Here is a 27335-nt window from a genome sequence, read left to right on the forward strand (position 1 = left end):
GGAGGCAAGGAGGAGGCAGGATGGGTGGTACATGACAGGATATAGATTAGTAGAAATGGGCTAGTTTAAGTTATAAAAGCTAGTTAAAAACAAGCCTAAGCTATGGACCGTGCTTTCATAATTAATAATGTCTCTGTATTGTTATTTGTGAGTGGGTGACCCAAAGAAAAATCCTCCTATCATCTATCTGTAATCTATTTACTTGTTACCTATCTATCTATCTATCTATCTATCTATCTATCTATCTATCTATCTATATCTTTCTCCCCATACATTTATCTATCCATCTATGCCTTATGACATATGAATTCCAGCCCCCCATCCAAATCATAGCTAACAAAAATAATGAGATATGAGCAGGAAATTTGCATAAATATGTATGAATGTCCAATAAAGGCATAATGCAACCATTAATAAACAGCCTAATTAGAAAAAACAAGGACTCTGTCAAATGGTGAAATTCAGTAAGCTCATAAAATTCAGGATGATAAGAGGTTGTGAGAATGTGCTTCCTCAGAGGCTGTGGACAAGGCTCCAGCTGGGCCCCCCTTTGGTTTATTCATTCAGTGAGTGTCCCTGCATACACAACATGCACAGACCAGGATGAAAAAGGGAACACAGGATGAGGAACCCCCTAGTATAGAAAAGTTCAGACTGCCGGAATCAGGCCAGAGCAGGTTCCATGAAGAAATCAGGATACCAACCCAGAGGAAAGAGACATCTCAGGGACAGGGTCTGTGCTTGCTGAATGTTGAAGCGCACAGTCTCTTCTGTCCGGTGGTTTTTAGAATGATCTACAGAAACTTGTGCACGTGTAGAAGGCAAAGTGACTGGTGCTCATGATGCATTGCTCATGATGGTGACTGTTGCAAAGGACATATACCTCCATCAGGAACTGGCTGCATAACAATGACACAGCCACAGCTTCCCATTCTCCAGGTGAGTAATGAGAGGCAGAGCCAGAGAAAGAGATGATAGGGAATGTGCAGGCAGGGAACAGATATCAGCACAGACAAACCTCAAGACCTCTGCAGCGGGTGTTTGGAGGGCGGAACTGAACAAGGTACTTTCACCAGCATCATTTCTGCCCATTGAGCAACAGGGTAGGTAGCAAGAAAAGGAGGCGGCTCGTACATCAAACCCCAGTCAAGAGGTAATAAATTCAGGGTAAATAGCCAGCTCTCCACCATCTCTACAGCCTCAGCACCCCTACCTGCCCATCTGATCATCATGGTGATACCATGACTCTAGGGAGTGTGCAGGTGTCCATACACCAGGTGTCTATGGAAACAGGCATGCTTGCACAGAGCCCCCATTTCCCCATGGCCCCTGTTAGCCCGGGGACTCTTCACAACTCTCTCTCTTCTTACTAAGGCATGTTCTATTCCTCTGGAAACCAGACACCTTGGTGGGGCTTGCAAACTTCTGCCTGGGGTTTGCCCAGATGCCAGCTTAATAATGAGACCCCAGGATGGGGGTGAGTGGGTGGGATGTCTTAGGCTTCTGCCAGAAGCCCTCCGGGTACCAGCTTGGTTCTGAGCCCCACTAGGCTAGGGAGTAGAGCAGCCTGGGTCTCCTCTATGAGCCTTTATATCCCTGACTCACATCACAGGTGTTCACAGGCACACACATCTCTGGGGTTTGACAATCAGAGGCAATTGAGTGCTCAATGATTTGTGTCAGTTTCCCACAAGCCACCTTCTTGGTGTCTGTTCCTTAATCATAGCTCTAAAATCTGCATTTTGGTAAATAATTATATGGCTCATGATTTCGTCCTGTCTGCCCCATGTGGGTATGAACAGTGTTGATCACAACACAGAGGGGCAGGACCTGCGGAGGACTGTAGGGCAGGAGTGGCAGGATGAGAGCAGGATAGTTCCAGCCTGGGAAGTGAGTGGCTATGGACGTACACTTTGCTTGAGACCAGGTCCCAGACAGGCACAAAGCCACCGCCCCCAGTCCTGGTGATATCAGTTAGCCTGATGGGTGAGTAGCATCGGACCAGCCATCCTTGCAGCACTGTTCTCTTGCATCTCCAGCTTTTCCACCTCCTGAGGCTCCATGGCATCCTGGTCCCACAAAGCTCCCAGGCAGGAAGAATATTGTATGTTAAGGATGTAGGAAAGGAGCTGTGGCGTTCTTCTCTGAAGGCATGGTTTGGGGCTGATGACCCCTGAAGAGCCAGTTGGACAAACTGGAGATTCCCAAGGATTAGAGGACTTTAACATCACATGGAAGGGTGTCAGGTGGAGATAGAATCACTGAAAGACATTTAACAATAGGACTGATATGGGCTTGAGATATAGCAGAGGGGTAAAGAGCACTGACTGCTTTCCCAGAAGCTGTGGGTTCAATTCCCAGCACTCACATGGTGACCTAGAACTGTCTGTAACTCCAGCCCCAGGGGATTTGATGCCCTCTTCTGGCCTCCACAGCCCCTGAATGAAGGTGGTGCACCAAAATAGGCATAGAGTAAAATAAATAAAAAGAAAACATTGATATATCAGGGTGAATGTCAATGTAAATAACTTTTAAGATTATGCTAAAATAACCATAAATAAAATTTATGATTTTGACTATTTTATATGCTTTCACACTGGCAGTTAATCCAACCACACAGTGTGGTCGTCACCACCACCTCCCCTCCTGACTGAGCCCTTTGTATCTTCTGAACATGAAACTGTCTCCATTAAACAACTCCTGCTGCTCAGCCCCAGTCCTGGGCAGCACCGGCACTCCTTCCTATCTCTGTAGTTTATATTCTAGGGTTTGGTTAAGGGACTCATTCAGACTGTCTGTCTATGACTGGCTTAGCCTACTCACAGTGTCTTCAAGGTTCATCACTCTGTAGCAGGCTGAGCTATGTCCCTCTATGTGGATGGTTCATGGTGCTCATCGCCCATCTATAGGCAGATTCCTGGAAAGTTCCATCTCTGGCCATTGTGGGTCCACTGCCCATATTCATGCTGGACACAGAGGTCTTTGAGTCCCTACTTAGGGACAGTGATTTTAAAAGGAGTATGATGACATGCAATCACTGCCTTCCCTTCCATTTAGTGGGGAACAACGTGTCCCTTTGGTCCCAGGAGTTTGGAGAAGCATGGGAAGCTAGGCTGTAGAGAGCAGATATGGGGTAAAGAGGTGTGGATGGGCTGTATCAGAGCCATGGGAAATATAGTTGCTAGCAGGAGTTCCATCAACCCTGCTCCCTGTTCCTGGCAAGGGAAGAATGGCTGCAGAATCCTTGGTGAGCTTTGCTTCTTGCGGACTGTGCTTTTGGTTTTCTGTATTCTGATTCTTTGACATGGGGTGATCCTGGACACCTGGGCTGACAAAAGCTTAGAGCTAGCCAAATGACTTATTGTAGCTATTCAGATGGGCATATCCAACATCACTCCCTCTTTTTAACTGTATTTTTACATTTTATATATTTTAAAATTTTTATGTGCATTGATGTTTTGCCATGGGTGTTGGGTCCCCTGGACCTGGAGTTAGACAGTTGTGAGTTGCCAAGTGGGTGCTGGGAATTGAACCCAGGTCCTCCCGAAGAGCAGTCCGTGCTTTTAACCACTGAGTCATCTCTCCAGTCCCATCCTACATCTCTTATTTATGCTTCTCATGTGATCCTGTGTGGTCTCGGTGCCCCTTCTATGTCTTTTCACTGGGAAGGGCTCTCCTAGGTCTCCAAAAGCAATAGGAATGCTGCATTTGTGGAGATCCTGCCAAACCTGGACCCTGACAAGTGAGCCTCTGGATAGACTGTGTCCTCTTTAAGTTGAAAAATCTTGTCTGAGTGTCTTGCTGGAAACCGAGTCATTGTCCTCGGCCTTTGCGCATGTGAGCCAGCACCCCTCCCTACTCTCCAAGCCAGACCATCCCCACTCTTCTGTGCCTTCCCAAAGAGATAGAAATATTCATCACTATGATCCTTTGCTTTCTGCTAGAGCTGGCTGCTATCCAGTAGCCACCTGCCCTTACCAATCTCACTGCTAATTGAATTGAGATATAACACTAATATGGGCATGAAGTTCTGTAATTAAAATAGACTTGGAAACAAACCTAGACACAAACTTCTGCAAGCCAGGAAGCTCCTCTCACCAGCGTTTTGTTCTTGCCCATTTCAGCCACTTAGCTGAGCAGAGGTCTATTACAGTGTCCCCTCCAGGCTTTGAATCTGGTCCTCATCTGGCAGAGATGGGGGGATGAGTGTTTACATCTCTTGCAGGATTCTGGAAGCCAAATGGATGCTGTATTCTCTCTTCCAGCACTGATTCTATTTTAACTTTCACATCTGAGGATAGGATGAGAGCTGAACCCTCCCCATCCAGGCTTGATGACACCCTTGGTCCTTGGGGAGGGGCAGATAACTGGGACATTTCTGACTGTCAAACCCCTGGAGAGGCTTGCCTTTCTCTCTGCAAGTGACAGCTGCTTTAGAATAATTCAGGACCCTTCCTGTGTGGGATGCCGTGTTGTCTTCTGAGAGTCTGACCAGCTGATAGCAAAAACCTGAAGGAGGGGCAAGAAAAAGCCCCAGTGTGGCAGTGATGTCTGTGTTTCTTAAATCAGCGATGACAGGCACCCATGGCAGGTCTTTTTCTGTGCCCTGCAGACCAGAGTCACTACTGTGGGGCGTTGATGGTCCCCAGGGACCCTAGGGCTGGGTGGAGAGAGGAAAAGAGTCTAAGGCATCTTGGTACACAGGCTGTGTTTCACATCAGCACCAGTCTAGCTGATGTTCTGTAGTGCTGAGTTCGGTAGCTGCTCTACAGGAGCCAGGTGGGATCCTGGGACTCAGCCACTGTTGCCTGCAGGACTTCTGTCCTGACTTTAATTGAGCCTGCCTGGGTGGGTTCTTGTGTCCATGTGTGTGTGTATGATTCTTGAAGGTTAGGAAGAGCAGCCTGATTACCTGAGAGGGGGCAGAAATCTATTCCCTCCTTTCTTAGAATATCAGAGAGATCAGGTAGAGTCTAAACCTATGTAAGTGTTTCTCAGGCTTGCCTTTGGCTTGTAGTGAGAAGCTGAGGAACGGCAGAATAGAAGGTGGCTGTGCCCTTTGCAGCAGGGTGATGAGGCCTTCTAATCTGTGGGACACAGGAGAAAAAGCCAAGAGAGTGAATCTACGTCTACATGGTTCTGTGCAGCTGTGTCTGAGGGCCATTTGCTCTCCTTTTAGTCCTTTCACACTGAGCATAGCCAGCTGTAGTTCCTCCATACTGCCCAGAGACCCAGCCACAAGTGACACAGACACCCAAATCCTATAGAGTGACTGGTTAGAACCTATATCACATGGCCCTGATCCTCACAAGAGACAGGAGGCTGAAAGGCGACATGGTCACTTTTCATCATTCCCAGTGTCCATCCCTCCCTCTCCATGCCTACAGATCCTGGAATGGCTCAGGTATGCCCAGCCACTATCTGCATGCAATATAGAGGGTTTGGAACGCTAATCCCAGTCCCACTGATTGCCATATGCAGACACTAGTGCTCCTCTGCCTGCTGGCCAGCCAGTACCTGCCCAGAGACTCCTCATGTGGTCACACAGCCAATCTTCTGCTTTTCTGAGGAATCACACCCATGTAAGTAGTTTGAGCTTTTCCACAAAAAGGGACTAATTACCCCAAAGAGACATGGATTCTTCAGTGTGCTCACTGGGCACCGAATACATCTAAGCTACTAATAGGGTACAGAGTCCCTCTGATTCATCCCCAAAGCACGCTATCATTGGACATTGTCTGCCCTGACATCATTCCCTCTTCCTCAGATGATCTGAGGACAGCTAGGCAGCATCCCTCCCCCACACCTCTGGACATGCTATTAGGATCTGGGAAGATTTTCTTGCCTATCAACTCTGGTTGATCAAAGGGTCCTGCCACAATTTTTTACACTGTGTACGCGTGGTACCTGGTGTGCTTGACATGACTTATTGCGTCTCATCAACTCCCCTTTTCTCAAGAAAGCTACTCGGCTCTCGCTGGGTGAGGCAGGGCAGGGTATGGTGTCTGGTAGACTTGCAGCATAGTCACTGAACAAACAGGAAGTGAGCACCATAGCTCCAATGAGCCACATTCTGAACCTTCATTAAAATATGTTTAATAACCCCATATGACAAGACCATGATAAGTAAATAACGGAAAGCTAAAGGGGCCATCGGCAGTAAAGCACTAATTGGGCACTGGCTCATGGCCCTGAGGGTCCCTGGAGGGGAGCGACCATTCTATCTGTGTGCAGGTCACTTGGTTACAATATAATGTAAAATGTCAAATACAGACTCAAGATAAATCTGTTGGGTTTAGACCTAGGACACAAAGCCAGCAATTTGTACCAGTCCAAATTTCCCAGCTCACAGGGATTTCCAAAAGACCAAATGCTGATCCTAAGAGCCGGGGTTACTGGGAGGTATTGCTTCAATTTCTTCCCGTCAGGCTGGTACTCTCCTGTTGATTATAAATAACTGCATGTAATTTCTGATGTGACATCTCATTTTCTAAACAGAAGTAGAGCACTCCCATCTGCCCCTCCCCCCTCCAACTCGCTGCTAGCCCTGCCCAACGGAAGAAATGTCCCTGCAGAAGCTCTGCTCATATCTCAATTCTAACTCCTTCCTCCAGGGGTCCGGGGACTGCTGGCTCTGTATGCCTCGGGGCTGAGTTCTTCCTCTGTTCTGCTCTGTCGAAACACTCGCATGCTCCATGCCATCCCACATCCCCGGAGTCAGAGTTCTTAATAACATTTCCAAAGACCTGAATGCTTTTTTATGAATGTATGGTGAAAATATGGCTTGGCTTTAATATTGCATTATGAGCTTCTGTCTAAGGATTTTAAAAATATGCTTTATGCATGTATATATAAAGTGGGCATATGTCGCAGCGAAGGCTCACTGCTGTGTATAAAGTGTATTATAATAAAGCTGTGGCGTGAGCCGGTGGTGAAGAATCAAAAAGGAAAAGACGAAGTGCTTCCAGCAGAGGGGAGCCATTCTTGGTGCTATCTTTCTTCCTTCGCTAGCAGGGCCGTTTGCCCTTTTTGGAATCCTGACAGGTTAGCGAGTTAGGAGGAGGGAGACTCAGCCAAGCCCCACAGGCAGGGCACCCCTGCCCACTGCCACTGCAGTACTTGCAAACTCAGCCCAGAAAGCTGGGATTCTGCCCTGAAATCTCTGCTTTGCTCAGCTCCTGGAATGCTTCCAAAGGGAAGAGTGAGTGATTCCAAGTTTGGGCACCACTATTTCTTCCTGTGGCAGATTAGTTCAAGAATTGATGTTGGGGTCACTCACATTGCATTTGACGCCAGTGCTTGTGTGTTGAGCATTTAATTTTCAGGACAGATGGGAAAATCCCTTCAGGGCAGCAACTTCTTATGAACATGTCCCATGCCCTGGCTCTCTAGTTCCCTCACCACATACAGACACTCTGTACAGAGCTGTTAGCACATAATTAGCCAAGAACATTACTGAATTTATCTTAAGAAATACTCAGTGAACCAGCGAGAAGTCTGTGGTATGTAGCTTTCCAGTCCCCAGGCTGGACAGCAGAGGGGAGTGCATGAAGGTCAGTGACACTGGGAGATGCAAAGAAGAGACAGGTGTCACCTGGCTCCTGGGTACAGAGAAGGACAAGGTGTAGACAGAGACCTAGTGGACAGAAAGCAAAGTGGCAGCAATCCTGGTACCTTTTGAAGTACAATGGGTGCCATGGCCATGATGTCATCCAGCACACAGGCACAAGACAGAGCAGGTCCTCTCTGCAGATGCTGGGAGAGGACTCAGAAGGGAGAAGAGGAGTTCTCAGAATCAAGGGACTAGAGCTGTTTGATGTTTTCTGCATGAGGTCTTCTGCTTCCCCAAAACATGGGATAGAAGGGTCGCTATCCAATGCGACACAACCCTAAGTAGATAAACCATGTGAAAGAGTGGGTTCATGACATCGTTCACAATAATACACAGGACAATCTGAAGGGTAGAAACTAGGGAAGTCTGTATAGTCTCCTTTGCACCAGAAAGACTCCAGATAGTAGCCCAGTGGGATTCTGGGTTGAAAATCTGTGAGTTCTCAGAAGGGTGGCATACAGAGTGAGGGGGAGTCTCTCCCACATTCCATAGAGTTATTAGGATACACAGTCTCTGACCTAAGCTAGGGGAAGAGCTTCTTGGCAGTCCACAGGCCCAGTGCTTACAAAGGGTTGAATAATTTGCCCTTCACCAGTTAAACCTAATCAAGAACTCCCGGAGGACCAAGAAGATAACCCTGGTCTGGGCACCATTCTGCTTCTGATGAGCATGAACCTACTTCCAGGTGACTTAATTGCACTTTAAGCTCCACAGTGGTTTAGGAGTCTGAAAGTTCTCACTACCCAACGTGGTGGCTTGAAAGAAAATGGCCCACAATGAGAGTGGTGCTATTGGGATGTGTGACCTTCTTGTAGGAAGTATGTCACTGTAGGGCTTGGCTTTGAAGTCTCTTTTGCTCAAGCTTCTCCCAGTGTGACTGCCAGTCTACTTCCTGTTGCCTGTAAGATGTGGGGCTCTCAGCCATTTGTCCAGCAACACATATGTCTGAAGGTTGCCATGCCCCCACCATGATGATAATGGACTGAATTTCTGAAACTGTAATTGAGACACTCCAATTAAATGTTCTCCCTATAAAAGTTGCTGTGGTCATGGTGTCTTTCCACCTGAGCTAAGATACCCAACAAAGCAAATTTCAAAGTGTCCACCCCACAAGGAACAACAACCAGGCATTCTGGGAAATAGGACCCACAATGAAGAGAAAAAAATTGTCAATGAAAAATCACACTAAAGAAACAACTATGTCATAATTAGTAAGAAAGGGCATTCACAGGTCATTTTGTAATGAAAAATAATTGACGTTGTCAACAGGACACCACACTTAAACATTAATGTACCTAACAACAAGACTGAGCTTCAAAATTCATGAAACAAGGATTGATGGAACTATAAGGTCCAATAGAGAACCCACAATTAAAATCAGAACTTTAAATGTTCCTGCTTCAATAATGAATAGGAGAGCTAGACAGAAAATCAGTAAGGATCTAGAAATTCTGAATAATACCATTAACCAACTAGCCCTAATTGACGTTTACAGAACACTCCACCAGACAGCTGTGGAATGCACACTGCCCTCACATCTACACAGGGCATTTGTCAAGGGAGACTGTAGTGTGAGTTGTAAGATGAGTCTCATAAGTTTAAAAGGATTTAAGTCATATAAAAGCATAAGAAGGAAATTGAATTAGAAATTAATAACAGAGACAGATTCAGAAAATCTCCCTGTATTTAGAAACTAACATTTACAGGTTACTCTTGATACAAGTGTAAATGAAAAGACAATATAAGAAGCATTGTGACTATGCTTGGTACTCACAGGACAAGAAACAGAGAATCATACATTCACGTCCAATTTAGGCTCTTGCCTCAATGTGAGAGGCTGTGATGTCAATCTCCAAGAGAGAAAAAGAAAAAGGCAAATATAGGATGTGTAAAATGAACTTAAGTAGAAAAAATATGAAAATTATAAAAAGTATATGTCATCAAAAGAATGCTTGGAGGAACTATGGCTTAAAAAGTCTACATAAAGTCTCAAATAAATAACCTTTGGTTCTACCTAAAAAAATTAGAGAAGGTAAATAAAAGAGAAAATAAAATGGAGAGTGAAAAACCACTGGAATGGAAGAGAGCAGAAAATAATCTCACGAAACAACTGAAGCAGAAAATCTGGTTCTTTGAAAAGATCAATGAAATTGATAAGCTTCTAGCTATGTTGATCAGGAGAAAAAAAAAGAGAGAGAAAATGATTGTTATCTGGGACCAAAGAGGAAGTGTTAGGGACACCAAACAATGGAGAGGACAGTAGCGCAGCAATATGAATGACTTCGTGCCCGTGCAGCCAACACCTTACACAGGCCTGACACTTCCTCAGCAAACGGCACAGCAGAGCTGCTCATGGGGAAATAGGAAGAGAAGAGAAGTTCCCTGCAGAAAAAGTCCTGGTCCAAGTTCACTGGAAAATTATCACCTCTTCCCAAACATTTAAGGAACAAATAATCACGACTGTATATATATTCTTCCAGAAAATTCACTCTGCGAGCCCAGCATCACCCTGACTACAAAACAACCAGAAACATTGTAATAAATAAAAATCACAGACCAGGGGACTGGAGAGATGACCCAGCAATTAAGAGCAGTTGTGGTTCTTGCAGAGGACCTGGATTAGATTCCCACACCCACATGGTATCTCACAACCCTTTGTAACTATAGTTGCAGGGGATCTGACACCCTCTTCTAACCTTTTAAGCATGAGACATCCATGTGGTTTACATAATACATGTAGGCGAAACACTCAAACACACGAAATAAAACAAATAAGTAAAAACAAAACACACAGAGAGAGGGGGGAAAGGAGAGACAGAGACAGAGAGGGGAGAGAGAGAGAGAGAGAGAGAGAGAGAGAGAGAGAGAGAGAGAGAGAGAGAGAGAGAGAGAGAGCAGTCATTCTTGTGAATGGAGAGGCAAGGATTCTAAATACAAACCCAGCAGATGGATGACGGCCCTATGGAAAAAGAAAACTACAACCATGCAGGTTGCGATAGGCCAAGTGTTAATGGCTGAAAGGCAGCATAATTCACTGCCTAATCCAGATGAGAAAGTAAAACCAGTGTAAGTTTTATGAAGCCCAGCACTCACTTTTGAGAGAACTTCTCTGAATCCAGCTGTGGGAAGCAATGTCTGATGAACCCATAGTGTAAGCATCACGGTTGACAGCAAGACCTGAAAGAGCAGATGTCCTTCAAGGTGGCAAATGGCAGAAGCTCTGTACTCTCTGCTTCAGATGAATCTTCCACTGGAGGTTTTAGCCACTGTGGTAGGACAAGACCAAGGAGATACAGAGGACTGAAAGAAAGTAAAAGATGCTTTAGTGAGATTGGGTCTTTATATTCGGAGAAACGTAAAGGAATCCACACGAAAGCTACTAGAGCTGGCAGGTAAACTGAGTCACTTTCTGAAGGTTGCAGCACCCGAGGTCGTGGTAGCCACGTTTGCTGTGAAGTCCTGCTGGTGGCAACATGAAGTGGTGTGCGATCTGGTATGCAGCCACTGCGCTGCGCGCCTAGGCATCTACCTAAAAGAAATGACATAGAAAGTCACAACCAATCAAAATGTACAGCTGTGGAGCCAGTTCCAATGGACACAAAACACACACACACCTAAAACTTGGGTAACATTGTGGAAGAGGGGTAGGAAGGTTGTAAGAGGCAGAAGATCAGGGAGTTTGCTGTGAGATTGTGTTTCTTGGTAGTGTCAGAAGCTACACCCATGAAGTCTCACCAACATGAGTTGAACAAGGATGACTCCAATGGACATGCCAAACTGGACTTGGAAAAGCCTTCAAGGCCTCAGCCCTACACAAAGAACTATAGGCAACTGAGGAAAGCTGGGAGCAGGAGATGTGGTCTTCCCTAGGGAAGAGCACACCAATTGGTTGTCCAATGTCAAACAATCATCCCTGAAAACATACACACAAATAACATTATATGGACGGAATTGGATATATGTAGGCATATATACATATATATGTATATATTCCTAATTATATATGTATGTATATATAAACAATGAAAAAGGCTATGAATTTGAAAGAGAGCCAGGAGAATTTAGAGGGGTGAAAGGGAAGGGGAAAATGTAATTCTATATGATCTCAAAAATAAAATAATGATTTAAAAATCATATCATCTGTTCCTAAGAAGACTGTGTGTGTATGTTCATTATTGCTTTAATTGTAGTAACTTGAAGTACAAGCCACCCAAGAGTCCATCAGCAGGGAAAGGGTCAGCAAAGCTCTGGAGTATCCCCGTAGTAAGCCATCAAATGTTCACATAATGATACGGGAGAGCGTAGGCAGACGTAAGAGAGTACACACTGTGCGCTTTCATTGATGCTAAGTTGCAGTGAATACAAGCTGACACACAGCAGCAGAAAGCAGATGGGAGGCGAGACGAGCCAACAGTGAGAGAGGGAGGACCAGAGGGCTGCAGGAAGCTGCTGAGATGTGCTTATATGTGCTTTAGGAAAAGAGAGGGTGTTACTGCTGGATACACAGGTCAATGCTCGGCAAAGTGATACCTTCTGTGTGTGCAAACTATTGGATGTCAATGTCAATGTCAATACTGCTTAAAAGGAGCTGGGGGAGATGGCCCAGTGGGTAAGGTCCTTACTGTGCAAACATACTGACCTGACTTTGATCCCCTGAGCCCATGTTTTAAAAGAGTTGGGAGTGGTGGCATGTGCTTGTGCTTGTAGGAGAATTCCTGGGGATTTCTAACCAGCCCAGCAGAATCAGAGAATGCAAGCTACTGAGAGACCATGTTTTAAAAAATGGTGAGGTGCAGTTGAGGAAGATATCTGATGCTAACCTCCAAACACACACACACACACACACACACACACACACACACACACACACGCGCGCGCGCGCGCGTGCACACGCGCACACACACATGTACATACACACACACAGTTATTTTTTTAAAAAGGGAATGGAATGTAGCTGTGGTAGGGGACTTTCCTATCACATTCAAAGCCCTTGATTCAACTGCTAGTACTGAAAACAAATGGGGTTGTAGATGAGTAAAATGGTTGTTCAGCTGTGTGTGTGTGTGTGTACATATGATTATGGTGTGAAAGCAGATTCTCTGAAGTCTGAATTTTTATATTCTCAGGGCTTGCAATATGTGGCATTGTCCTCTTTTTAAACACTGGGCAATGGCAGTGAGCTGTGGTTCAGTCAGCCATATGATCCACGGGGGGAAACCAAGGCCCTGGGCTGTGCTTGTCCTGTGATGTTTGGGAGGACAGGGTCTCCAGGGTGGCGCTGACCTGCAGTGGGTATAGAGGTCATCACTGAGCTGAGTAACAGTTGCTTGTATCAGGAGCTCCCCTTGTGGAGACTGAGTTGATAGTTGCTTCCAGGACTCCCACTATCTTGTCACCCTGCCTAGGCCACCTAAGAGCAAGAAGGCACGTATAAGTAGGATTGTATGGCAAATATGCTGGTTGTCATCACAACACACTGAGGATTGGATGTGACATGAGCCTCCCTTTACCAGTTGCACTTGTCTCTCGACAGGCCTTCCTTAAGCCATCCCTCCCACCACCCTTCCACAACTTCAGTGCCCTTTGTCAGTGTTTGGAAACCTGCCTTTCTTTCAACAGGGGCCTGGTTCCCAGGGCTCCTGGTGTTGGTTGAATTATGTATCCTCTGTATGCACAGTCCCCCCCATTTTGCCACATTGGATTCAACCAACCACAGCTCACAAACATAATTAGGCAGTACTTGGCCATGAATTTCTGTAATCCTAGCACTTGAGATCCCAAGGCAGAAGGATCACAAGTTCCAGGACAGCTTAAGCTACATAGCAAGACCCTGTCTTTAAGAGGGAGCATCTTGTTGTTAGGTAATCCAGGCTCAGCGAGACAAATGCTGTGTTCTCAAATACCGCACATTCGCTGTCAAGGGTCAGGAGCCTAACTTGTGATTTGTGTGTGTGTGTGTGTGTGTGTGTGTGTGTGTGTGTGTGTGTGTGTGTGAGTGAGCAAGCGTAGGTAGAAGCCAGGGAACCAGAAAGAGACCTGTGAGAGAGAGAGCAAGGGGAGTTACCAAGTGGGAGGGGAGTGGGGCACATGTGACATGAAAGAGGCATAGGGAACGCTGTGACCAAGTGTACGAGTGGGAAGGAGGGCAGGAAGATGGGGAAGAGCATGCCCAGAGTCCACACTTTGTGCTAAGGAGGTAGGTGCTGCAGTTGGGAATCCCGAAGAGCACTGTTCCCTTTCATCATCCCAAGGTGCCTGAGTCTCGGGGTTTTAGTCCCTGGCTGATGAATCAACATGTCACCCTCAGCTGGGCCCTTCCCAGGGTGTGTACAGCCCATCCGTTCAGAGATTGAGCCCCTGGGTTGCAAAAGTTAGCCAAGTGCCTTCTCAATGGGAGGATAATTGGGGACTCTTAGCTTAGCATTAAACCTCCTGGGCGACTCTTCATGAGTCCTATGCATTTCTGTGGTAATGCTAGCCTTTGGTCTACAAGTCAGGGATGATTCTAGGACTGGGTTGCTATCTGCAAGCATTGACTTCCCCTTGGGTCTGTAGGAGGGGCTCCCGAGTAGTGCAAATGTAACTGGTGATGGTGGGGACAATCCCTGCATTCCCAGAGACCCTAGGCCAGAGCGCATGCATGCACATTAGGAGTCCAGGCTAGAAGGCAATGTGGTCCCCTCTTCTGGGGACATGGTCATCGTGAACAACAGCATAGACACCCTCTGACAGCGGGCCGACACTGTCACACACCATCACTGTGATTCCTGGAACCACCATCACCAGTCCATTCCCCAGAGAGGAACATTGGGGCTCCAGGGTGGGGCATGTGCCCACCTGGGCTCCCATCTGTCCATCCCCCCCCCTTCTTCCCACCTGTGGTTTTGCTTTTTACAATGATAATTAGAGGGAAAAATAAATTGTGTCATTTGAAAAGATTCATATTCAACCTATTATTTCAGAACTTAAATAAAATCCTCCCCCAGGGAATGAAGGAGGGAGAGGAGCCATTAACTGAACAGTGGGACTCAAATCCAGTCACATATCTGACAGGCGGTAAAAGGCTTTGGAAGCTGCGAGAACATTTTGACAAGGCTGCGATGAATAGGAAACCAGCACTGGGAGGCTTGAGCTTGAAGATCCTATTTAGGATGTGTGTGGAGGGAGGGGACGTGAGGTGCAGGGTCAGACAGGGAGAGGGACCAGGCTCCCTTTTCTCCCAGTGGTGGCCTCTCTCTTCACTCATCCCAGCCCAAGGAAGCCCACACCTGCTAGGAGTCAGGAGCTCCTGTTGGCGGTGTAAATCTGTTAATTAACTGACATTCAGATGCTGAGGGTACACGGAGCACAGCTGACAGGCACGCGCTCTAGCGATGGCATTCTGAGATGAGGGGGTTTGAGTCGACCTGGCAACACTTCCAGGGAATGTCTGTCTGGCCCCTCCCTGCACAGTCAGTTCAGGGAATAGATGAATGAAGACGTAGCTCACACTGTTTGCTGAACTCTGTTGGCCAATCTCAAAATTTCAGACAGTTGAAAATGTTTTTTCACCCCATTCGAGGGTTTAACTTTTATCAGTTTTAGTGTATGTGTGTGTGTGTGTGTGTGTGTGTGACTGTGTGTGTGTGTGTGTGTGTGTGTGTGTGAGTGTAGGCATGCTCATTTGCGTGAGGGTGTACACGTGAGCATTCGGTGTGCTTGCGGACACTAGTGGACATATGTTCTTTAACTGATGCCCCCAGTTTGTTTGTTGGTTTTTGATGTGGAGTTTCCTGTCAAGTGTAGACAAGGAGCCTGGCTAGCCTGCTCGGGGGACCCACCTGTTTACCTCCAGAGTACTGGGACTATAAGCACATGCCACCATGCTTATTTTGTTTGATTTTTACATAGGTTTTAGGGGTCAGACTTGGATCCTGGCACTTGCCCAGTGGGTATTTTACTGAGCCATCTTTCAAGTCCAATTTGATCAGTTTTTTTTTCTGGCTGACTCAGTGGCATTTCCTTCATGGTTTGCCATGAGATGTGGGTCCTTGTTATCCCAACGCAGTGACTGTCCCAGTCAATCCACACTCTGCAATGCTCAGCCTTGAGGGTATGCTTGTCAGGAAGTGGGACTGCTGGGAGGTGATGAGGTCACCAGGGAGGAGACACGGGTGGGATTTGAGCCCTTGTGAAGCAGACCCCAGAGAGATCCCGTATCCTTCCACCGTGTGAAGTCACCGTGAGAATAAGAAAGCATGCTATATGAACCAGACGCTGCACGATTCCTGAATCCAGGACTTAGAAGCAGATCCAATAGATACCACTTCGTGCCAGCTTGTGATAGCAGCTGACAGATGTCACTACTAAACATCCCTCGGCTAAATCCTGCTCCCCTCCCCAATCACTCCTGGTTCCAAAACTGTTCAGGGAAACTTCATAGGATCAGCTTGTGCACAGTGAGTCCATGGTCCGTTCAGACCAGTTCTTTCTTGTCTGAACTATAATCAGTCACTTCTGCTGTTCAATCTTCCCACTCGTAAGGACTCAGGCATTATGTTGGCCTGCCCATGTCACCAGGCAGAATGCACCCAGGCAGTACCCTGGTCAGCCCAGTGTTCCATAACTGCTAGTCAGGACGCGGGAGCAAAGGGTCCGTTTAAAAGAAAGACTTCGGCCCACGTTCGCTCTCTTCCCCTCCCTCTTTGCCGCTGTTCCCCTGGGGGCAGACAGGACTTTTCCTGTCTCCCTCTTTTCTTTTGTCTTCTGTCTCTGTGTCTCTATGTCCCTTTACCTTATTTTCTTACCTCCCCCTCAATAAAACTTCCAATATGAATCACGTCGACAGGTCTCTGTTTCCCCCATCCTCCTGCGTCCATCATCTGCCCGGGGACCGACCGCGATCGCCACCTTGGGTTCCAACCCATTTTTCTTTATTCATAACACTCTCTCCCTATGGCTCCAGGCTTGCCACATTTTGTGAACTTCAATAACCACGAATGGATTCACTGTGAAGGCGTGAAATTTTGGAGGGGGACTCCACAAGCCAGGAAAGAGTTTCTGTCCTTTCATACAGTTTGTTAAAAACAAAACTCAGTGTTTAATTGCTTGTCTGTTTTGTCTAATGAGCACACACTATTGGGCTGTCTTTGAGCCTCATTAAATGAAATCTAAAACAAAACTAGTTCGTCTTCATAACCTTTAGCTTTATTCCTAAAGACCAGATTTAAAGATTTATTTTACTATTTATATGTGTGTATGTATGTACAAGTAACTTCAGGGTCCAGAAGAGGAGTTACAGGTGATTGTGAGCCATCTCATGTGGGTGCTGGGAACAAAACTCTGGTTGGTCCTTCGAAAGAACAGCAAGTGCTCTTAATCCCTGACCCCTCTCCAGCCCCTTAAAGAGGAGATTCAAGTCAGGGGTTGCCAGTCTATGGCCCTGGACCAGCCCCAGACGCAATCCAGTTCTGAAAATAGAAATGCATTGGAGCACAGCTGCATTTTTGTCACTGTGCTGCCCATGGTGGCTCTGGGGACACTCTTGGGGGTTTCATAATCTGTGCTCATGTCACTTTATCACCTTGCCAGTGTAACATAGCCTGTGACCTCCTCCACAGGAGGATGTGGAGAAAGGGCCAGCAAGAATTGAGGCGGAGAATCCTACAAGTCAGGACACAGTCAGGGAAGGCAGCATGCAATCGTGCTTACTTTCTCATGATGGCTATGAAGACATAGCCATACATAGGGCCCTTCCTTGGAACTGAAGACTGGGGCTGAGGACGTTAGGCAGTAGGTAGCCAGCCATGACCCTGTCCTCGTCCTGAGCCATAATGAAGGAACCCGAAGGAACCTGGAGGCGGGTACACATTGGAAGAGAGTACAGATGTATATCCCAGCTAGCACTGTGAGCTTGGCCTTTGTAAAGACCCCAAGGAACGTTGCCTGAAGCCACCCTAGCCCGTAAGAGTTATAAGATTACCACTGTGTACTGTATGAAGCCACCAACTAGGTGGTTTGTCCCAGCAGTGGTGGACAAATGTCCAGGCTGGCATCCTGGTATGCCCCTGCCTGATGGAAGCCACAGGGCCTAAAGGGATAACATGTTAAGCATTTAATATCTGAAATGCTACTGGAAAAGTCTGTAAACAGACTGCATCTAGGCACCTGGACCTGAGACCAGCTAATAACTCACCAATAGTCTCTGAGGGGGCAAGGCCCTACTGTAGAAATGGTTAAGTTTCTGGGATCAGCTGAGGTCCCCAACTGTGTGCAGCTACCAGCTTCATCAGCCCACTCTGAAGCAGCAACTCTGCTTGGGTTTGGAGCATTCTGCCTGTAAATCAGGGCAAATGTGTTTATTTTAGCTGCCGCACTTGCTTGGGCTGACTAATTGGCTCTCTGATTAGACTGGTGTTTCGACGTATTAGTCACAGGGTTCGGCATCAAGGCCTGCTGCACGCCCCTGGCTGTTTATACTGGAGACTGAGCTGGGTAATTAGGCCGAAGCTGGAGCGCAGGGAGGCTCGTGTGCTGACGGCTGTTAGGTGACCACTGGGATGTGAAGGGTAGTTTCAAAGTTGGCAACTGCGATTAGAAGTGATAACTTTCATTCCCACCAGGAGAGGAAACAGCATCGCTTTCTGTCTGGTCTCTTGGCAGAACTCACTCCTCAGGGTTTATGGATCATTCTCAGAGCTGCCCAAGTGTGACCCTAGACAGTTTCAGGTCCAGAGGCCAAGCTGAGTGGTGGCCCCTCTTGCTACTGTTATGGTGAAGAGGCCAAGCTGAGTGGTGGCCCCTCTTGCTACTGTTATGGTGAAGACTGACACAAGGCTCTGGTGGGGCATGTCCCACTGTGGAAAAACACAGTGGTTCATCCTTATCCACTGACTTTTCAAGGTTGGCACTCTGGCTTTCCTGGTGTTCCTCGCTTTGATTAATTTAATCATCCCTCTAGGAGTTCACAGCCAGTCTAGGCTACTCCTGGCTCTGGTCACTGCCTCCAGGAGTCCCCAATTCTCAACAGGGGTGGTGGACGGTCCCTTCCTCTCATATACCTCTTCAGGGTGGCTGGAGATGTCCTTAGCCTGACTTGTCCTCCCCTGTCAGGGTTCTGAGGGCTGAGCAGGGCTGCAGAGTACATGAGCACTGACCTGTGTGAACATGTGACCATACTTCCTGGCTTCTTACTTTCTTTTTAGCTGGAGTAAATGGAGTGAACAGCAGCAGACTCTCCATGCACGACCTCCGCCACCCCCCCACACATACTCCTTTCCCCATTTTCGAATGTTTAGACTTAATTTGGTTTTAGGGGAAGACACACATTTCACACTTACCCCTAGGCAGATGTGTATTTACAGGCTTCACGGGGGTTTCTGATTGTTTTAATCAGTTCGGGCCCAGTAACACATACCACCAATGCTTGCTTGAACACCAGGTATGGGTGTTCCCTCATTTTCGACACTTAGACTTTTAGAAGTTCAAGGTCAAGGCTGGTAGAGAGCTTGCTGGCAAGGTTTTTCATGGCTTAAAGATACTATCTTCTGGATCCTCAGGTGACTGGGAAGAGTCTGGTATTGTGGTGGTTTGAATAAGAATGGCCCCCATAGGCTCATATATTTGAATGCTTAGTCATTAGGGAGTGGGGCTACTTAACAGGGCTTAGGGGGTGTGGCCTTGATGGAGGAAGTGTGCCATGAGGGTGGGCTTGGGGTTTCAAATGCTCAAGCTAGGCCCAGTGTCTCTTTCTTCCTCCTGCCTGCCCATCTGGATGTAGGACTCTCCAGAACTCTGTCTCCCTGCACGTTGCCATGTTCCCTCACCTAATGGTCTAACCTCTGAACTGTAAGCAAACCCCAATCAAATGTTTTCCACTATTAAGAGTTGCTGTGGGCTGACCTCACAAGGGGAGCTCTTGAATCCCAGACTGGTGCCTGGGAATCCAGCCTGGGACTGATCAAGACCCCCTGAATGTGGGTGTCAGAGAGGAGGCTTGAGAATCTATTGAGACTTGGGTAGTAGATCAATATTTATCCCGGGTATACAAATGGACTTCGGGCTCCCATCCAACGATGAGAGATGCTCTCTCACCCTGGACTCTTGGGGGAGGGTCTAGGCCCTGCCCTGGATGAATGACAGACTATGGACACCCTCATGGAGGGCCTCACCCTCCCTGGGGAAATGAGGGGATATTGGGGGGGTTGGTGGGAGGGCGCAGGAGGAGGGGAGGGAAAGGGAGAGGACCTGGAATTGACATGTGAAGCAACCTTGTTTCTAATTTTCTAATTTAAATTTAAAAATAAAAATAAAAAGAAATACATACATTAATAGTTATGGGTTTAAAATTAAGAAAGAGGTAGCCAGTAAGAAGTCTAAGCCATCCGCCAAAGATTTTATAAAAGAGGTGCTCTGGGAAACAAGTAATCTGAACAAGGGGTAGCTCCTGGACCCCAGACTGATAGTTGAGAGGCCAGCATGGGACTGATCCAGACTCCCTGAATGTGAGTGCCAGTGAGGATGCCTTGGCATTCTTTGGGACCTACGGTGATAGATCAGCATTTATCCCTGGCATCCAGATGGACTTTGGGAACCCATTCCACATGGAGGGATGCTGTCTCAGCCTGGACACATGGGGGAGGGCCTGGGCCCTGCCCCAGGTGATATGACAAACTTTGGAGATCCCCCATGAAGGCCTCACACTCACTGGAGAGTGGAGTAGGGATTGGAGTTGGGGGAGACTTGCAGGGGGGGCGGGGGAGGAGAGGAGGGAGAGGGAGCTGGGATTGACATATGAAGCAAGCTTGTTTCTAATTTAAATTTTAAAAATAAATAAAATAAATAAAAAAAGAGTTGCCGTGGTCACGGTGTCTCTTCACAGCAATAGTGTTATGATACCGCACAAGAGAGACCTTGGTAGGTTGGGTCCAAACCATGGCGGGTGAGAGACAGACAGATGAGCCAAGCAGACAGAGCTCACTTGAAGGGTTTATTGGGGAGGGGGAGGGAGAGAGGCGAGAGAGAATGGGAGTGCAGAGTGGCCTTGTGGGAAGAGAGAGGGAGAGAACAAGAGAGAAAGAGTGAGTGTGAGAGAGAAATAGAGAGAGAGGGAGAGAGAGAGGGGGGGTGGGAGAGACGGAGAGGAAGAAGAGGGAGAAAGCAGGTAGGGTACTGCCTTCTGAAGAGCAGAGCACAGAGCATATGCACAGAGATCACTCAGCAGGCCAGGGTACTGCCTGCCATATTGAGCATGCATGCAGGGGTGATGCAGTCTGCCAGGCTCCAGGGGAGGGCCAGGTGTGTCTGAATGCTAACAAATAGGACATTGACTAAGAGAGGTATCTTATCAGCTTACCAGTCCTGTCATATAAACCCACCTGTCTATGTCTCCTAACACTGTGATAGCTAATTTGGATTGTCAACTTGTCAAGATCTAGAATCACCAATGGACAGGTCTGTGGGCATTAAGGGGCATTCTAGATTTTACTGAGGGGGAGGGAGGACCCATCCTTGATGTAGGGAGCACCATCTCACAGGCTGTGGTCTTGGACTGCACATGCAGGAAAGCAAGCTGAGCAGCAGCATTCATCTCCATTTCCTGACTGTGGACTCAATCCACCTGCTGCCGTGACTTCTCTGCCATGAAGGACTGTACCCTCAAACTGTCACCCAAATAAACCCTTCTTTACATTGCTTTGGTTGGGTATTTTGTCACAGCAGGGCAGTAATTACATTATTCACTGGGTTTAGGGCTTCAACATGATTTGGGGGGGATACACAGTCTGCCTGTGCTGTCCTTGAACTTGGGTCCAGTGTCTGCAGGAGCAAAGTCCTCCTGTGATATCAGAGACAGGATGCCTGGATCAGTCTCTGCAGGGCAGATTAAGTATGACTCAGGAGGGAGCCTTGCCCGGTGCCATCACCCAGCAATTAATTTTCTCTTTGCCCTAAATCTTGTTCCCTTAGCCCTAATAGGACTGATTATTCATCAATATTAAAGTGGCAAATTCATTATATTCTAATGATCTGACATCAAATATTAAATCTCATTATGTGATTGGCTGGGATTTATGGCAGCGCTAGTTGTCTCAGGTGGTGGCTAGTCTCCTGAAGAAGGACACTTCCTGGCTCTGCCGTTTGCACGATTCCTTCCAGGTCAATAAGCTGCAGCAAGCTGTCAGGGAAGCCTCCAGATTTGGGGTGTTGGAGATATACCCCCGTGCATTTGGGGTAGTCATGTGCCATTATCAGTGATACTGTCCCATGTTGGATGTCATCAGGGTTCAGTCAGATCCTCACAACTCCTCATTGGCTCATGGCACTCAGACCAGGGCTGCTCTAACACAGAAGGACTTCTAGAGGCTTCCAGAATACGTTGTTTTATTTCTGAACTGTATGCCTTCTTTCTAGAAAAACCTCACTACTCCTGTCTATCACACAATGCCCAAATAGAGAGGTCAGCTCTGTCTTGCCCACAGCTCATGGGTCACAGGACCACTACGTCATGTCCATATCGTGTTCTGGGGCCCCAGCACTAAAGGAAGTGATTCCGCGACACCTGTTAAAGCACAGGACCAGAAGGTGTGTGACCACTGAAATGAGATCTTGTAGAGGGGGAAGAGATGGGCTGGACTACAAATATAACACAAGAAAGCAGGGATCCCAGCCAAGGGGCATGTGTGGTCAGGAGATGGGAATCAGCAAGACAAGGTATCAGGAATGGGGATTCTGACTGGAATGACCACATAGTTCTCACTGAAGACAGGCCAGGTCCATCAGTCATGCCCTGGGGATGGAGGTGAATGAAGGACTGACTTAGATGCCAAGGACCACATGCACTCATTCACCCTTTATTCACTCATTTGCTTACCTCTTGCTCTTTAACCACCCACTCATGCTCATTCACTCCTTCATTTTCTCATTCATTCATCCTTTCACTCACCTACTCATTCACTGATATCTAAGTAGAAGCAGCAAAGCCCTTGTTGCCATTCTGCTTTGAGTGAAATAGCTTCTGAACTGCGACCTGGAGCAGATCCATCACTGTAGACTAGAGTCATACGTGCCTAGGTGTTCAGGCTCCCAAACACTGACTGTCATCTCTATTCTCTCCACAGTGTCACCAGGTCCACACATGGCAACCTAAACAGCTGCCTCTGAATGAATCTATCTAGAACATGTAAAACTACCCTCCAACGTGTCCCCATTCTAGACGAGCTGCAGCTCCAAGTACAGAGGGCTGAAAGTCGCTGGGCTTTGTTGTGGGGAGTCACAGCTGATTGGAATACACCCACTTCTGACGGCCCAGCACCACCTTGGAAATCAGAAATAGTCTATCCTGTACCCACCAGCAGAAAGCAGCACCAGGCTGGGCCTCTTCCTCAGCATGGCTTCCAAAGCCATGGGGCTATTGTCAGTTGGTTGCAGAGCAGAGGCAGACTTTTGGAGAGGCTGCTGCTGTGGAGTAGGGGAGCTACGCACCCTGCTGATGCCAGGCTGGGTGTTCTGTAATTAGCCCTGCCTCTAATCCACTTTATAGGATGAGATGTGAAAGGCAGAGTTTAATTCATGAAAGAACATCCCAAAAAAGGTGGACTCAGAGTTGAATCAGGATCTCCTCAGGATTACAGCCACCTCCAGATCATAGTGGGCCCCCTGAAGCTGTTAGTTTATTCTGCAGGGACCCAGGTATGGCGTGTTGTAGTCTTGGTGCCCCCAGTGAGGCATGTAGGTGGGCACATTGACACCATGCAGTACTGCACACTAGCCCTTTGGAGCACTGGGTCCCTGTCATTCAGACCAAGCCCACAACCACTCAGGGTTCTGAGAAGTGAGGTGCTGTGCCTTACCCTTCATCAGCAGCCGTGCACTCCACCTGAGGACTGGGTAGGAGGAAAAGGCCAGCACTCAAGCCATAGCCCCAGGCTTTGCCTGAGGTGAGATAGGCCCTATGTTCATCACTGACATCTCCATTCCAACCAAGAGGGAGGCTGGCCTACCTCTCTGGGCCTGGGATCTGCTTGAGACTCTCATGATATTGGGCCTCCCCAACTGTGCTGGTTATGAGAGTGGCTCTGTTTGGGAAGGTTTAGGAGGTGTGGCCTTGTTGGAGGAAGTGCCTCACTGCGGGAGGAGTCTGAGGTCTTAAAACCTCACACCATAACCAGATTGCTCCTTGCTTGGTGCCTGTGGGTCAAGATAGCAGCCCTCAGCTTCCTGCTTCTGCAGCTGTGCCTCCACTCCCCGCATGGAGAGCACCTGTCCCTTTTCCTCACCAGATGTGCCCGTGATCAGCATCTGTACTGTGCTAGGCACACTTACTATCATTACCAGACTAGCGTTCTTCAGTCTCCCAAGGCTATGCTGGATCAGATGGGAGACTTACGTGCAATAAACAAGAAGTTTACTTATGACCACACACCAGCACTGTCAGCCACTGAGTAGATACACAGGTTCAAGGGTTAGTGAAAAAAGCATTACCATTTTTCTGTCAGCTTCACAGATATAATGGTTTCGTTATAGTTACTGTGTTTCCAACTTCAGAATTTCTATTTAGTTCCTTAGTAAAAGGTCAGACTCTCCTTATTGACATTATGGTTATGTTTGAGAAGACATAGCTCTCTAGTTTTCTTAATTTTTTAATAATAACTTTTTTATTTAATTTTTTACGCGTTACTCCCAGCTCCCTCTCCCTCTCCCTCTCCTCCTTCCCCTGATCCCCCAATCCTCCCAACCCCCCACTCCATCCAGCCTCTGCTCCCCCGGGAGGGTAAGGCCTTCCATGATGGATTTTCAGAGTCTGTCTTAACATCCCGGGCAGGGCCTAGGTCCTCCCCATGTGTCCAGGCCGAGAGAGCATCCCTTCATGTGGAATGGGGCCTTTGGAGTCTTGAACATCTTTACAATAACTGATTTAAAGTCCTCATCTGCTAAGTCAGTGATCTGTTCCTCAGGAACAGGTTCTATTGACTAAATTCCACCACAGGAGTGGGCAGCAGCTCCCAAGGTTATTTATTTCTTGTCCTGGCTAGCCCTGACACAGCCCAGAGTCAACAGAGAAGAGAAGCCCCAAACCGATTTTTAAGCAAGCTCAGGCTGGTTTATAGGCATGTCTCTGAGGGATTACCTTGATTGTTTACTGATGTGGGAAGATATAGATTATTGTGGGTGGCACCCTTCCTTAGAAAGGTGGTCCTGGGCTGTACACAAGACTCTAGCTGAGCACTAGCCAGAAAGTGAGCCAGACAGCAGGCTAACAAGCAGCGTTCTTCCATGGTTTCTACTCTGGGCTCCAGCCTTGAGTTCTTGTCCTGATTTCCCTCAGTGATGGGCTGTGACCTCAAGTGTAAGATGGAACAAACAGTTCCTTCCCCAGTGTGCTCTTGATCAGAGTACTTTATCACAGCAAGGGAAAACAAACCAGGTTATTTATTTGTTTGTTTGTTTGTGAACATCTCATGATTTTATTTTTGTGGACAGTCTGAACATTTAAAATAATACAAGGGAGCAAATCTGTCAGGAAGATGCCCCCCATGTGGGTTATTATAGCTAACTTTCTTGTCACTGTGACAAAAATACTTGATGTGAACAACTTATTTAAGTCAACAAAGGATATATCTTGGCTCAGTTTCAGAGCTTTTAATGTATTGTGGGAGGCGCCATTGTTCCCGGGACCATTGTAGAGCAGCATGGTGGTGGAAGCATGTGGCGTAGGCTGCTTTTCTACCGTAACTATGGCAGAGAAGCAGCAGAGAGACTGGATGGACCAAGGACAACCTGCAGAGACAGCATTAGTTGTTGGGGAAGTCTTATGCCAATAAAGCACTGTCTGGCCAATAGGGAATCTAGATAGGAGGGACTAGGAGTCCAGGAGGACTCTGGGAAGGAGAAACAAGAGAGAGTTCGACATGTAACACCATGGGGTAGGAAGCCTGGAACTATTCTCCGGTAAGAGAAATACTTAGATTAACAATTATGGGGTAATTATTTAAGTCAGAGCAAGCCAGTAAGAAACAAGCAAAGGCCAACAGCTTCATAATTAATACAGCGTCTTGTGTGTTTATTTGGGGACTACAAAGCGACAGAGCCCAGGCAACTGGCGGGAGATAAACCAAAGCAGCTAGCAAAGAAAAAGCTTCTCGTAACAATTAGTAAACTTCCTCCATTTCCTAAAGCTTCTAGGGCCAATCAATATAGCATCATCAGTCAGTGATCAAATGGTCAACACATACATTTGAATATTATAAGCCACAACATTACATTTTAGGATCCACAAGGCCCATGGGTATCCTAAGAGTTCATCTCCAAGAGCCCCAAAGTCTTAACAATTCCAAGATTGTTCAAAACTCTACATTTGGAATATTTTCTGAAACTCAAGGCAATCTCTTGGCTGTGAACACTTGTTTAAATAAGTAAATAAATGCAGAAAGAAAGACAGGAAGAAAGAAAGGAAGGGAGAGAGAGAGAGAGAGAGAGAGAGAGAGAGAGAGAGAGAGAGAGAGAGAGAGAGAGAGAGAGAGAGAAAGTTACATATTCCCAAGATGGAATGGACAGGGTAAACACTCTCATTCTGTGGGAGGAATAGGGGCATACCAAGAAAAGACTGGATCAAAGCAGAGAACAGAACCAAGCAGAGAAAATGTTAAACCAGCTAGTCCCTGTGTGGCCTCTCACCATCTGATATCAGCATCAGCTCTATCAGATCCTGATCCTGTGGCTTTTCCTTTTGCAGCCCACATGGCTTCTGTCTTGGGCCGGTGCCACGTGCTGCCTGCAGCTCTTCACAGCTGATGTTCCACAACTTGGAGTCTCCATTGCAGCCTCAGCTGCACACATCACCTCAGCGATGTCTCTATGGGGTTCCAACCCCACAACAAGTGGCCTGGACTCCAATGGCTTCCTTTGAAATCTGAGAGGAAGCCTCCATGATCCCACATCTCTTGCATTCTGCATGTCTACAAAACCAGTATCATACAAATATTACCAATTAATACCAAGGAATACCGAAATGGATTTGTTGCTGGCTTGAGGGCCAGCTTGGGTTTAGCCTTTCAGATGAAAATACTCATCTAGCTGTTCCTGCACCTACAGGGTGCCATGGGGGCTTCTCAGATGTACCTTTTAGGTGAATTAAAACCTTTATATCTCTGATCCTGTAATGGAAGAGGTTCTGCCAATTCCTCAGATGCCCCAAAGGCATCTTTCCCATTGCCACCTCATTACTTTCACCTATATAACACCCATGCCCCTTTTGCCTGAAACTTTGAACATATCACATTTGTGGTCAAGCAGCACATTTTCCAAGCCTTTCCATTTGGCTTTTAATGCTCTCACTTCTAAGTATAAACTTGGCCAAAAGCAGCCAAGCAACATTCATGCCACACACTAGATGTTGTGCCATCTTGAAAGTCCCCCCACCAAATCAATTAGTTTATTGCATTCTAATTCAGCCTCATTCAAAGTCGTAGGACATGGACAAAACATATATAAATTGTTTGCTAGGATGTACCATGGACAACCTTGCAATGATTAATTTTGATTGTCAACATGATTGGATTACCAGATGCTTATGGCATTAGTCGCTTACTCTTTTGGATGTATTTCAGAGAGAATTAATTGGGTGTTGGGGGAGGGAGAGACCTACTTTAAATATGTGTAACATCATCCAATGGGGTAGAGCTTCAGAAAGGGAAAAAAACAATGAAGGAAGAGGAAAGAGTAAGGTGGATAGCCACATTCCTTTCTT

At 47.0% G+C, this 27335-nt stretch overlaps 1 long non-coding RNA gene across 1 annotated transcript in view; it reads left to right on the top strand.

Annotated features, from left to right (window-relative positions):
- Positions 1-27071, top strand: part of LOC121142662 — a 107091-nt gene extending 80020 nt beyond the window's left edge. Inside the window, exon 3 of the long non-coding RNA XR_005879688.1 lies at positions 26322-27071. This is a non-coding gene — a long non-coding RNA (uncharacterized LOC121142662). The remainder of the gene's footprint in view (positions 1-26321) is intronic.
- The last annotated feature ends 264 nt before the right edge of the window (positions 27072-27335 follow it).

Source organism: Mesocricetus auratus, unplaced genomic scaffold (genome assembly GCF_017639785.1).
Source record: "Mesocricetus auratus isolate SY011 unplaced genomic scaffold, BCM_Maur_2.0 Super-Scaffold_100010, whole genome shotgun sequence".
Taxonomy (NCBI): Eukaryota; Metazoa; Chordata; class Mammalia; order Rodentia; family Cricetidae; genus Mesocricetus; species Mesocricetus auratus.